This window comes from Rhipicephalus microplus, chromosome 10 (genome assembly GCF_043290135.1).
Source record: "Rhipicephalus microplus isolate Deutch F79 chromosome 10, USDA_Rmic, whole genome shotgun sequence".
In the NCBI taxonomy this organism is placed as follows: Eukaryota; Metazoa; Arthropoda; class Arachnida; order Ixodida; family Ixodidae; genus Rhipicephalus; species Rhipicephalus microplus.
This window is the reverse complement of record NC_134709.1, coordinates 95,300,508-95,312,955: the sequence shown is the minus strand read 5'-3', so window position 1 is coordinate 95,312,955 and position 12,448 is coordinate 95,300,508.

The following is a 12,448-nucleotide window of genomic DNA, read 5'->3' as shown; positions in this document are numbered from 1 at the left end:
GTACAGGGAACTGTGTTTGAAGGAGACGGAGACGAAACCTGCTGTGATTTCCTTAAGTCGGCTATTTCAGCCCTGAGTTGCTCGACAATGGCCCTGAGATTGGCATTTTCTCTTTGCATCTGCACGTATAAATCTGAGTGTTGCTCTGGATTGGTACCCCCCTTTACCTGTGGTTGGGAGCCCTTGATCTTGAATGCTTAGGTCTGGTGCTGATTTACTTGCTGCACACCAATGCGGACGATAGGCACCCATGAGTTAGAACGGCCTTTGGATCTAGAATGTCCTCTGAATCTCGAACGGCCCCTTGCTCTGCCTCTGGAACGGGATAGCCCTCGCGGTGGTTGTAGCTGTTGGCTTACGTCAGGCGGGCGCCAGCTGCTGCTCAGGCGTTCAGTCGTAGCGCGGCCGCCTGCAGCGGCTGGTAGCGATGGGAAGTCTCCTCCAACATCTGTGAAGTTCATATCGTCGGCGTCTTGTTCCGCAAATTCCATCGTATATTGCATCCGTCACTCTCGTCTTCGTCGACGGACTATGTAGGGCACTTGAAAACGATACGGTGATTACAAGTCTTGTCTGCCGGAAGATGTGGACCCCCACACAACTTGCATTCTGGGGTGCAGACGTGATCCTCCGAAGGAGATGACATACCACACCCTCTACAGACCGCCTCTTCTGGATGAGGACAAACATCGGCTCGATGACCTAGCTTTCCTCAGGCATAACAGACATCCGACTGTCGACGATACAGGGTGCAGCGAACCAAACTATTTCCACATATGACGTAATTTGGTACTTTTATTCCGTCAAAGAGGATGATCACCGTGGTGTAATTCTTGATTCTTTTCACTTGGAGTGCAGTAGGTTTCCTTGGGTGTACAATAAGTGAATAAAGTTGTTCTTGGCTACTGTGCGCGTCAACATTCCTGATGATACCTTTGCAGGTGTCATCGGGGGCAGCTCGGTAGGCACCAACATCAAAACTGGCGGTACCTAGAGTAATGGCGGTGATCTTGGAATACGCTCTGGCGTTCCTCTCCACTGGGCTGCTTATAACTGCGATGTTCTGCATCATATTCGGGCATACCACGTCTTCCGTGACTTCTTCCTCACTGAGCGCTGCAGCCATTGCGAGTGACTTCGCGAACTTAATTTGACTCACAGTTCTCATGTCCAGGCCATTTCTAGGTCTCACGATGACTCGATGGTGATCTCTTGGAAGGTGAGGAAGTCTAGAAGCAGCGATAAGACGCTTCTTCACCGCAGCTGGGGAGCGCTGAGGCAACCACGCGTCGCCGTGCATGGAGACGCTTGCTTGCGTCTCGGTCCTGGGGGTATGCGTCCCACGAAGTTTACGTTTATTGGTAGCCACAGACCATCCAGAGTCTTGAAGATCATTGGCAGTGATATCCTCCCCATCGACAGAGACTTGCATAGACATTCCGTGCGTAGAGCGCTGAAACACCCTTCCGAGAAGGGCCGATGGCCGCTCCGCCGTAGCCTCAGCCTAGCGCGCTCAGCTGAGCAGATGGGCAACCAGAAGAGTCAAAAAGTTCACCCACAGTGAAATATTGGCATCGATGTAATCTGTGCGGTTTGATGCGTCGACAGGCACCAAAAAAGACGCTCACAAATGCACAAAAAACTGTCCAAAAACATTTCCGAAAGCGGAGCCGATGTTTTCACAACCATACAAACAAGACACTACGCAATTTAGACGATGACTCTGTCACCTACCTCACCAAAGAAATCAATCGTATTTGGGAGACGGGGACTTTCCCTGAGCACTGGAAAAGGGCGTCGGTTATTCTCATACCTAAAGCTGGCCGGAGTCCCAGTTTTAGCAACTTACGACCCATTTCACTGACGTCCTGTATAGGCAAGGTCGCCGAGCCTGTCAGCAACGATCGAATATCAAAAACACATGAGAAGACTAACCTGTTCCCGTACAACATGGTAGGTTTTAGACCACACCTATCTACTCAGGACGTCATGAAAATGCTGAAGCATCACATCATAGATAAGGAGACGAAAGACGTTAGAGCTATTCTCGGTCTGGATCTTGAAAAGGCCTTTGACAATGTCTTGAACTCTCACATACTTGCCTCCATCTCTTCTCTCAACTTAGGAGCCAACTTTCACAAGTTCACCAGCTCGTTCCTCCGGAATAGAAAAGCCACTATACAGCTTGGGGATCTCAAGTCTGAGCCCTACGATCTCGGTTCCTTCGGCACCCTGCAGGGCTCAGTCGTCTCCCCACTGCTGTTTAACATTGCAATGTGCGGGCTTGCTGCCAAGCTCTCAAACCAAGAAGGCATCAAGTTCGCCATCTACGCGAACGACATCACCATATGGAGTGTCGGTGGCTCGGAGGGCTCTGTGGAGATCTCTCTTCAAGAGGCGGTCGACTCTGTTGAAGTCTACATAAATGAAATGGGCATCAAGCTCTCGCCAGCAAAGTCCGAACTTCCCTTATAACGACCCACGAGACGGGGACCCAAACCCAAAAACTGGCAACCATTGGCCAACATCGACATTAGGCTGCACACGGCATCGGGGCAGCGTATTCCAAGGTTGGACTTCATACGCGTTCTGGGCATGATTATCGAAGCTAATGGACAGAACGGCCGCGCGATCGACCGTCTGACTTCCAAGGCGGAAGGGGTCATCCGACTAATCTCACGCATTTCCAACAGTCTGGGTGGTCTTCGAGAGCACAACCTCCTTAGACGGTTCCATGCATTCTTGATGAGCCACATAAGCTATGTCGCATCTATGCACAGGTGGCAACTCCATGAAAGAAATAAATTGAACATCCTCATAAGGAAAAGCATCAAGAAAGTTCTTGGCATTCCTATGCGCACAAGCACTGAGAACCTTATGAAACTTGGAGTCCACAACACGCTTGAAGAAGTTATCGAGGCTCAAGAAACGGCACAGGTTGCCAGACTTTCGATCACACCAGCGGGGAGAAATATTCTGGTTGACACTGGAGTCAACCCCCTGACGCTCGAAGTGCAAAGTACGCCACTCGATGATTATATACGCTCTCACATCAAAGTGTGCCCCCTTCCACGAAATATGCACCCACAGTACAACGTGGGCAGGCGTGTCGCTCGAACCTCCTCTCCTTTAGCTCAAGCTCACAAACACTCGTCTGTGTCATGCTTTGTTGATGCCGCCCAGTACGGCGTTTTCGCTCGATTTGCAGTAGTATCCGTAGATACTAAGGGTCAGATTTTATCCTCGGCGTCGGTTCGAACCACTTCTTGTTACAAAGCAGAACAGATGGCCATTGTGCTAGCACTCCTTAACCCACAAAGGACTGATATTTATACGGACTCTAAATCCGCTGCTAGGGCCTTCGCTTCTGGTTCCGTGTGCAAGGAAGTTTTGAGAACTCTCGGTCACAAGTAACTCACCCACCACACTATTATTTGGTTCCCTGCTTACTTTGGCTTTAGGGTCGGTGGCCTTCCCAATGTCAACGAGCTAGTCCACTCCAAGGCGCAAGGCCTCACTTACCGCGCCGGGACCTGTGCTTCTCAGACAGAAGAGTTAGCCCCCAGCCTTCATTTTAGGGACATTTTGACTACCTTCAATGAGATCACGAAGCATTATCAATTAGGCCATAGGTCCTTTCCATTGCCACACGAAAAGTTGTCTAGGCCACAGGCAATCTATCTTCGCATGCTTCAGACGGGAACATGCCCTAGTCTCGTAGCCTATAGCCATTACTCCGATATTTCAGAACTTTGTCCAGACTGCCAGAATCGCTGTGACTTTAACCACATGCTCTGGAGGTGCCATGAAGAACTTTCTGAAAACTCCTTTCATTTAATGCTCACGAGTCCGGTTCTCATACAACAACTCAAGGCTGTCCAGAAGGCCCACGATGCGGTGGTGAGGCTGGGCCTCCTCGTCCCAACGTGGGAGCGGCCCGCGATCCTACCCCTATAAAACGGGGGTAGAATCTTTCAGGACCCCAATAAAAGTTTTTTATCCATCCATCCATCTGTAGAGTCAATTTCTCGCCATTCGCTTTGTCTTCCGCTTATAAATTTACAGCAACCTATTATGTAATTAGGGCCTTAGTAAAGTGATATTCTTCCTCACTACCATAGGAGTCGGCCCAAGGAGGGCGCAAAGTCTGTTCAATAAGTTTACTTAGGCCTGTCCCAGCAATCGAGTTTTATTGCTGGGTACGCAAGTGCTTGGGGCCCTGTGGGCTTCGGAGCGAGCGGCGTTGCGCATCCAACCAAAGTGCCTTAGAGCGGCGCGTACGCAAATGCGAGCCGCACGAAGGTCACCCGCACTCGCTGCAATAGATTTTTTTATTTTTACTATTTAATATGTTAAATCAAGCATAGATAATGACATGAAGTGAATTACTTTCGTTAAAGCATTCTTAATTAATATGAAAAATTTATCAATCCGAGACAAAAAAAAAGCTTTTTCATAGTTGTCGCATTTGCGACTCAACCCGCTGCCGCTGATGCCAAGAATCGACGGGTGGTTGTAGTATTACAACGATCTAACAAACTGTGCGTAAACGACGTACACGAATAGGACTTGTATGATCGGCGTCGTCTGTTCCCGTGTACCATGAGAGTTAACCATGCCGCCGTTGCGTTGCCGGCTCTGCAGCGTGCTCTATCGTTGCGACCAGCTATATACTTCGATCACCTCGGAAGAAGATAGAGGATCAGTTCGTCGGCTACCACGCGCCTAAACAAAGGATTCGAAAAATAGGTGGTGGCCATGTAGGCTTCAACGCCGCCGATAAGTTACAACGTATGATGGCGGCCCGCCTCGGACTGTCTTCTAACAGGTCGACGGCCAGCACCTTACGCAAGAGAGAAAAAGAAGTTTCAAAGCCTTGCGCTGCACTGCTTCACCGGAGTTGTAGTCTTTGAAGGCGGCTGAGCCACGATTTTTCTATAGATTTGGCGCCTGGACAAGTGGTCGTGGTATCAGTCTTGTTTTCTGTTATGGAGACTCTGATTCGACGACCACAGCGGAGCTCTGTTGTACAGTGATCCTTTCACACCCCACCTCCACCAAACTGTCACGGAGATAACGAATACATGGGAGAGATAAGCGAGTGTATCCGCAATATTTACGAGTAGCTGTGTCACTGAAAAGCTGCCAGCATCTCGAACGGCGAGTCAGCTTCACCGACCGTGCGGTTTGCAACGGCGGGCTCATACACAATGCCTCCCAACAACACCATTATGATGGACGGCGCAGAGAAGAGCTCCGGGCAGTTCAACCCTGTGGGGTTCTTTAACGTGCGCCTAAACCTCGGCACACGGGCCTCAAGCATTCTCGCCATCATTAAAGACGTGGCTGGCGCGCGGTCGGGACTCGATCACGCGATCTGCGGGTCGGCAGTCGAGCACAGCCACCCCCACCACCACAGCGGGTGCAGCGGCGCGGTTTCCTCCAGTAAATGTTGTGTAGTAAACTCTACGATATGTTGATGACATCCGCAATTATCGCATAGGCAAATGTTTATTGAACATTTTCTTTATGTCAACTTTTTCGGATAGAACTGGCAACGCTGACGATTCCGAATCTCGTGACATTTTCACGTTTAAGCTGCCTGATTCAAAAGCAACATTCGTTTATCTTTAGTCGCTAAAATATCAGGTCTCTTTTGTTTCATGACGCACACGTCGACGCCTATGCTTCAGAGAGGACAGATTGGCGATATCGCTAGTGAGGCCTCCGCAAGGCTTTGGACGTATATAGTCAGCCACTAATGACTTCTGGTTACGCACATTGACGTTGCCTATACGGCTGCATGCCAACTTCATCCACGTTCATCTGCTTCATAGATAATTGTATACGTCACCGTAAATGGCCACTGCACTGAACAAAGCACGTAATGGATTCTTTCAAAGCTCAGTAATAAAGGTATATTTTGATTATTGACGTTTCCGTGGCCATTCAGAATTATTTCTTTCTATACATGGTGACGAGGTGAAGATATTTCAGCAAACCGATATGGTTGAGGACCATGGTACCCTGCAGTGTGATTTGTTTTTTTTTTAATGGTGCAAAAATATATAACCTCACTTGTAATACATTGCAAAATAGCAAAGTACATTATCATGATTAAATCGGTATGCTCAATCCTACATACGATCTTGTATATAACATTCTCAACAACCGAAAGCTGAAGTAGCGAACCAGGCGATAACAGATAGTCTGTAAGCAGACTGCCGCAAGAATTTGATTCTTCCAATCCTTTCTCCAGATTTAACACATCTGAATTTTTTCTCGCCAATCTGTTTATGCATCGGTGATTCTGGAATGATATATCGAAATTCAGTCATGACAATACTTCGCGTGCTTGAAAAAAAATGTACCACCACATAGCTTCGCTAGAAATACTCTGGATCCCGTTCTAACACAATATGAATTATTACCATTGCCACCACTTCACTGCCAACGAAATTGTGCCGGTCTCCTATTTTTCTTCGATCTCCTTCACAATATCGCATCTTGTCCTGAATTGCTCCCAATAGTATTCTCATCGGACATCAAGTCACATTTATTCTTATCATTCAAATAAAGAACTAAGGATCATTTCATTAGCACTCTGTCGGTCGCACGCATAACATTGGTTACGGTTGTTTTCCTCCGACAAAACATTTTTTATGTACTGTTGCCAATTTTTAAATGTTTAAAATTTGCCTATGTATGAATTCTGCCTATTTTTGATGCGTCTTCGCTTTTCTCGTTGCCCGTGCCGTTTATCCTTGTCTGAATTTATGTTTACTTTATTCTATTTTATTTTTTCAGCCTTTGTTTTCTTGTGATCATAAAGATATTTTCATAATTAATGTTCCACTTTTCCACTTACGCACCTCATACTTTATAAAATGCATAACTCACGGTTTGTCGAGAATATTGTAACCCCCGTTTGTTTTTTGTTAGGAGGTTCCCCCGACAGTTTCCACTTCGGAACCTCTGAATGTATATTTACATGTCTACATTGTATTTTTAAATAAATAAATAATCACACTGGTGGTAAATAAATATAAATGTCCTGGTAAAAAATGATTCATATTTGGTATTGAAAGTCCCAAAACCACGATATGATTAAGAGAGACGCCGTAGTGGAAGGCTCCGGAAATTTTGACCACCTGGGGTTCTTTAACATGCACCCAAATCTGAGCACACGGCCTGGTAAAAAAAATACTAGTCCGTGTTTGTCTTTTATGTGTTTCCCTCTTCGCGCATGAAAAAATATCTTCAAAATTACCCATTCCCCGAGCGTATACGATTGCTCATCAGACATGTGTCTGGAATTGACCTCTCTGCGCCTTCTCTTATTGCTTCCCGCCTGGTTATTCCAACACTCAACCATTTGCAGAATGTCAAGTAATAGTAACGAGTATGTCACTTAACTCGATGTTTTCCAAAGCTCGCTGTGGTTGCCATTTACCGAGCTTCAGGATGCCGTGTATCGCATTGTATACGTGCAAGTCGTCGTTTTCTCGTCCTTTGCATTTAGAATTTTGCGTTTTTTTTGTTCTTCTTGTGAGCGAGCTGTGTTTATCGCTGTCCTTCTGCATTTGTCGTGTTGTGCTCGCGTATCATGCCACGTCTTCTTGACTTTTTGCTCCGACATTTTCGCTCTTGCTCGCTTTTGCTGCTATAGGCTGTCCGCTCATTTTAGTGTCCATACCTACTTTTCTTTCTTGATACGTGAGCCAGCACTTATAACTTAGAATTGTTCATGGGTACGTTGAATTATTTATTTACTTATTGATTCAGCTATCGATTGATTACACGGCTACACCAAAACGTGTAGCCAGGCTACATGCAAAACGTGTAGCCTGGAAATAACAATAATATACGTGAATTCTGGCATCATCCTAATTTCTTCCTCCTACTTCAATGTGCTTGAAAGTGCACAAGTTATTTCACTAAACGGAGAGTTTATTATTGACAATATTTTTTCTTCGAAGTTCTCTTTATTTATTTATTTAATCAAGTATTTATTTCTAGCTTTTTTCGCCTTAGCTACCAGGCGAACAGTCACTCAATCAAGCACCTAAATTGTCTCTGCCAGGCCTGAATTCAAATGTAGCGACTTTGCACACGCCTGTACCTTCCTACATCTTTTCTGCAACAATCATTGTACGCGTCACTGAGAACTTGAAAAGGAAAACGTTTTAAATAAATTATTCGGAGGTTATGACTTTGAATTCAAATATATCTTCAGAAGACAGAATGTTGATAAGTAAGTTTGGCACACAGTGGAGTCAAGTCTCTCAGGACACTAGATATTAAAGTATTTCCCTCCCTCTATCCATCTCACAGACGTCGAGAGAGGATGGAAAAGGGGCTCTTTGACCCGCTGCGATGCAACCCGAATCGCTTCCCCTCCCCTCCCCCCCTCGAGACAAAATCCTTCCGACACTCATAATTAATCTGCAAGTGAACAAAAGCGAACGTGGAACAGATTGATGAGCATTTCTCAAGAAGAATATAAATAGGCCAACGAGAGCGTATGAGTTCTTGTAATGAGGTACAAACTTAGTGAACATATTTTCGGATGAAGGAACGCGAAGGCAATAAAACATGGGTGTTCTATATTGCGCTCATTGTGAAATAGCTGTACCCACATATAGCTGATTGATGAGACCCACTGAAATTGTTCTAACTGTTATGCAAGCTTACGACTGCTTGACTTGTTTCGAGGAATGTGTAATAATGCCAAGGGAACGTGCTACAGATATCCACTGTAAGGGATATCTATAGCTGAACTCTTTCCCTCCCGTGAACGAGTGCTCCGTGAAATCCCGATAAAGTACCCCCCCCCCCCCCTCCCCTGGCGCGAAAGATAATCGGTCAAAATTTGAAGGGGAGGGGAGGAGAAGGGTTTAATTGTTCGCTCACGAACAAAATTCAAGATAGTGGCGGAAGAGCCTCTAAGAAGACTACACAACTGTGCTTCTAAGAAAACGCTTTATTGAATACGCTCAAGGAATAGCGCTGTTGAACTGAGCCGTGGGAATTCCTCATGTGAAATTGCGTGTGTTATAAACAAGAGAGGGGAAGACGTACTTCTAATGTTCCACCAATTTTTAACAACTAAGAATGCTACCCCATTGCATCACACAGTAAAAGTAATATGAAAACATCCGAATGCATGAAGACTATCAGAGCTTGGGTTCCCAGGAGCCGCAGACTGTAGCGAAGAACAGGTTTGGGCGGAAAATGATGAGAGGGGAGTGGACGCTTGTTCGGTCGCTAGCGCACATTTCAAATCTTCCGAAAAAGGGAAGAAGGTGCTTGTTCCGGATTTAATGATAGTCGTCATGGAATTTCACACCATAATGACCAACGACGACTGTACTTGTCGTCAACAAAAATTGATCCGACATGGAACCAATGGCGACATTACTAGCCATAGTTGCATTCCATGACACCAGATGGCCACACATGGACATGTGTGGCCATCTTATGTATCCTGGTTTTCATTGTGTTGCCACATTTAATCTCATTGTAATGCAGAGAAAGCATATAAACTAACTATTTAGATATTTCGTGAAATAAAGAAACCCACTGAATTGAAATAGCAATGTCATTTCTTCTGGTGCTATTTTTTTCTTCCCAAAAAGTTATGCAAACTGAGCGCAAAGAGGGATTCCGGTGAATGTGATATAATTTTCGTTTTTCACGGTACGAAAAAAGTTGAATGGTCTCTGAAACAGTTTCTTCACATTCCGTTTTTTATTGGACCTCTACCGGAGGAAATCATTGGCACCATAATTAAATTGAAACACCCCTTGTTAGCGTAGCTACGAGTAACAATACATAGGTAACCTCCTCCTCCGCTCCGCCTTTCACCCCCAGCTCTTCCTTCGGGCGCTTGGGGCTATAAGCTCCGCCTTCGCGGGACCTGCGTCACGATGTGACGTGAGAGAACGCTTACGTGAGCCAATCATATCAGCAGCCATGGTGACGTCAAGTAGCCAGAAAATGTCACTCTGTGAATGGGTGGTTCAAAACGCATTTGGCCGAAGCACATCGATCTTCATCGATCCGCATCTTAAAGCTTTGTAATAAATTGCACAGTTTACGCAGAAAGCTAAAATTGGTTTGTAAATGACCCTTGGGACTTGGTATAAAAGCCCAATGTGTTTGTACAAAATCATCAATGGCATTTTAGAGCTTTCAATGATCTAAGTTGATCCTGAGCCTTCCACTACGACGTGCTTCATAATCATATTGTGATTTTGGCTTGTACAACACCAGGAGGGGGGGGGGGGTAGAGAAAGTGGGTAACGATTTAGAGTACGAGGTACTCTACTATGGGAGAGCTTAAAGCCGTCCCGTGGGCCTCAGTGTTTTGTCGCGTACATTGCTTGCGACTTTGAAACCAGGAACGCTTGCTACTACTTCCGTCTCCAGCGGACATTAGTCACTCGTGTGCAAGGGACGTCATGAGAATGTGCTGGACGAATGATTTAGGCCCGGTTTGCCTGCGCCTTGCTTCTTTTTTCACGAGTATTCCTTTCCCAGCGGCCGCAGCGCGACAAATGCATCGGAAAGTATTACCCTTAGAGCAATGAAGTTCTCACAGACGCTGATATTTAATGCATAAATCGGGAGATTATTAGTACGTCCATCGTGAACTTTCTTACAGCGCAACACCAGAAAAAATACAGGACAGGGAAGGAGTAGAACAGAAAGAAAATACGGCGCTGACTCACAACTGTTGTTTATTGGAAAAAACGGGGTGAAAAATATTGCCAATATATATAGGTCCCGGCAGCCTACACCACAACATGCGCAGAATACGAGGTGCACCGAGGTAGCGTTATCACACTCATGGCAATAAACAAGCTTGGCCTAAATAACTTAATTCTTTTTCATGCAGTGTGACGTACGGATGGTTCACTAACGCACTTTCTACCCCTAATCTTTATATGATATGTCTCAGCGATTTCTCTAGTTATCTGGTTAGGATGTTTGAAGATGATGGTGGTTCTCTCAAAAATGGGACGACAACCGCATGACCTGCAATGTTCCGGCAGATGAAGTCGCGCGATCCCTTGAAGAGATAACTCATGCTCCCTTAAACGAACATTCACACATCGTTTCGTTTGTCCCACGTACTCCCTGCCACACGATAATGGAGTTAAATACACAGCTTTCTTTACGCATGCGATGTACTTGTTTTTATGATTCACAGCGCATCTCCCTTTGGTCTGTTTGTTCCTCAGACTCACTTTTTAAAGAAAAAAATGAATCTAGTTTTTTGGTGCACTAATAGGTAGGCTTGCCTCAGGAGCTCACGTGGAATAGGTGGTTTAATAGGTGAAACGGCTTGGTGGCGTTAGCCACCGCCTGATCTAAAGGGTACAGCCATATCAATCCATCCATCCATCCATCGAATGATATGATGAAAATATCCGAGATGGCGGTACTTGGAGTGTTCACTAGATGGACGGACAGATCGACAGACGCACTGACATACATACATACATACCTACATACATACCTACATACATACATAAATACACACGCCCCGCCGCGGTGGTCTAGTGGCTAAGGTACTCGGCTGCTGACCCGCAGGTCACGAGTTCAAATCCCGGGTGCGGCGGCTGCATTTCCGATAGAGGCGGAAATGTTGTAGGCCCGTGTGCTCAGATTTGGGTGCACGTTAAAGAACCCCAGGTGGTCGAAATTTCCAGAGCCCTCCACTACGGCGTCTCTCATAATCAAATGGTGGTTTTGGGACGTTAAACCCCACATATCAATCAACATAAATACACACATACATGCATACATACAGACTGATTTATAGATAGATAGATAGATAGATAGATAGATAGATAGATAGACGCGGCCAGCGAATGATTCATGGTTTGCTGATAAAACCCTCCGGAGCTTCGCCCCACTCGTCATCATTCACTCCGTGGATATGCTGTGATTTTTTTTTCATTCGTCTAAAGTTCTTTTTCATCTCTTTCACTGTTTTACATCCCTTTTTCCCTTCCCAAGTACAGGGTAGCAGACCGGGGTCTTCCTCTGGTTAACCTCCCTGTCTTCCTTTCATCCTTTTGTCTATCGTAACTGGAGATATTTTTCTTCGAACACTCAAGTGGCCCGAAACTCGGGCGGCAATGCCGCACTCTCGAGCCCTGACATAACAAGCTGCTTGTTGGGCGAACGTATGCATCCCCGCAAACGACTCCGTTCAGTGCTAAGCTACCCGTGCAATTCAGAGCTGTTCTGCTTGGCATTTAATGTGAACGATTCGCATTCGCTGAAAATTCGATAAAAGGCGATGGCTTCGTTCCACCCAGCCCACTGCGTCATGGTGAAATGTCCGCGAGCGGGTTTTAGAACTTCCTAATCCGTAGGCTTAATTTGCGCCGAAACGTTGTATCACTGTCAATTTTTCATATACGTGTCAGCACAA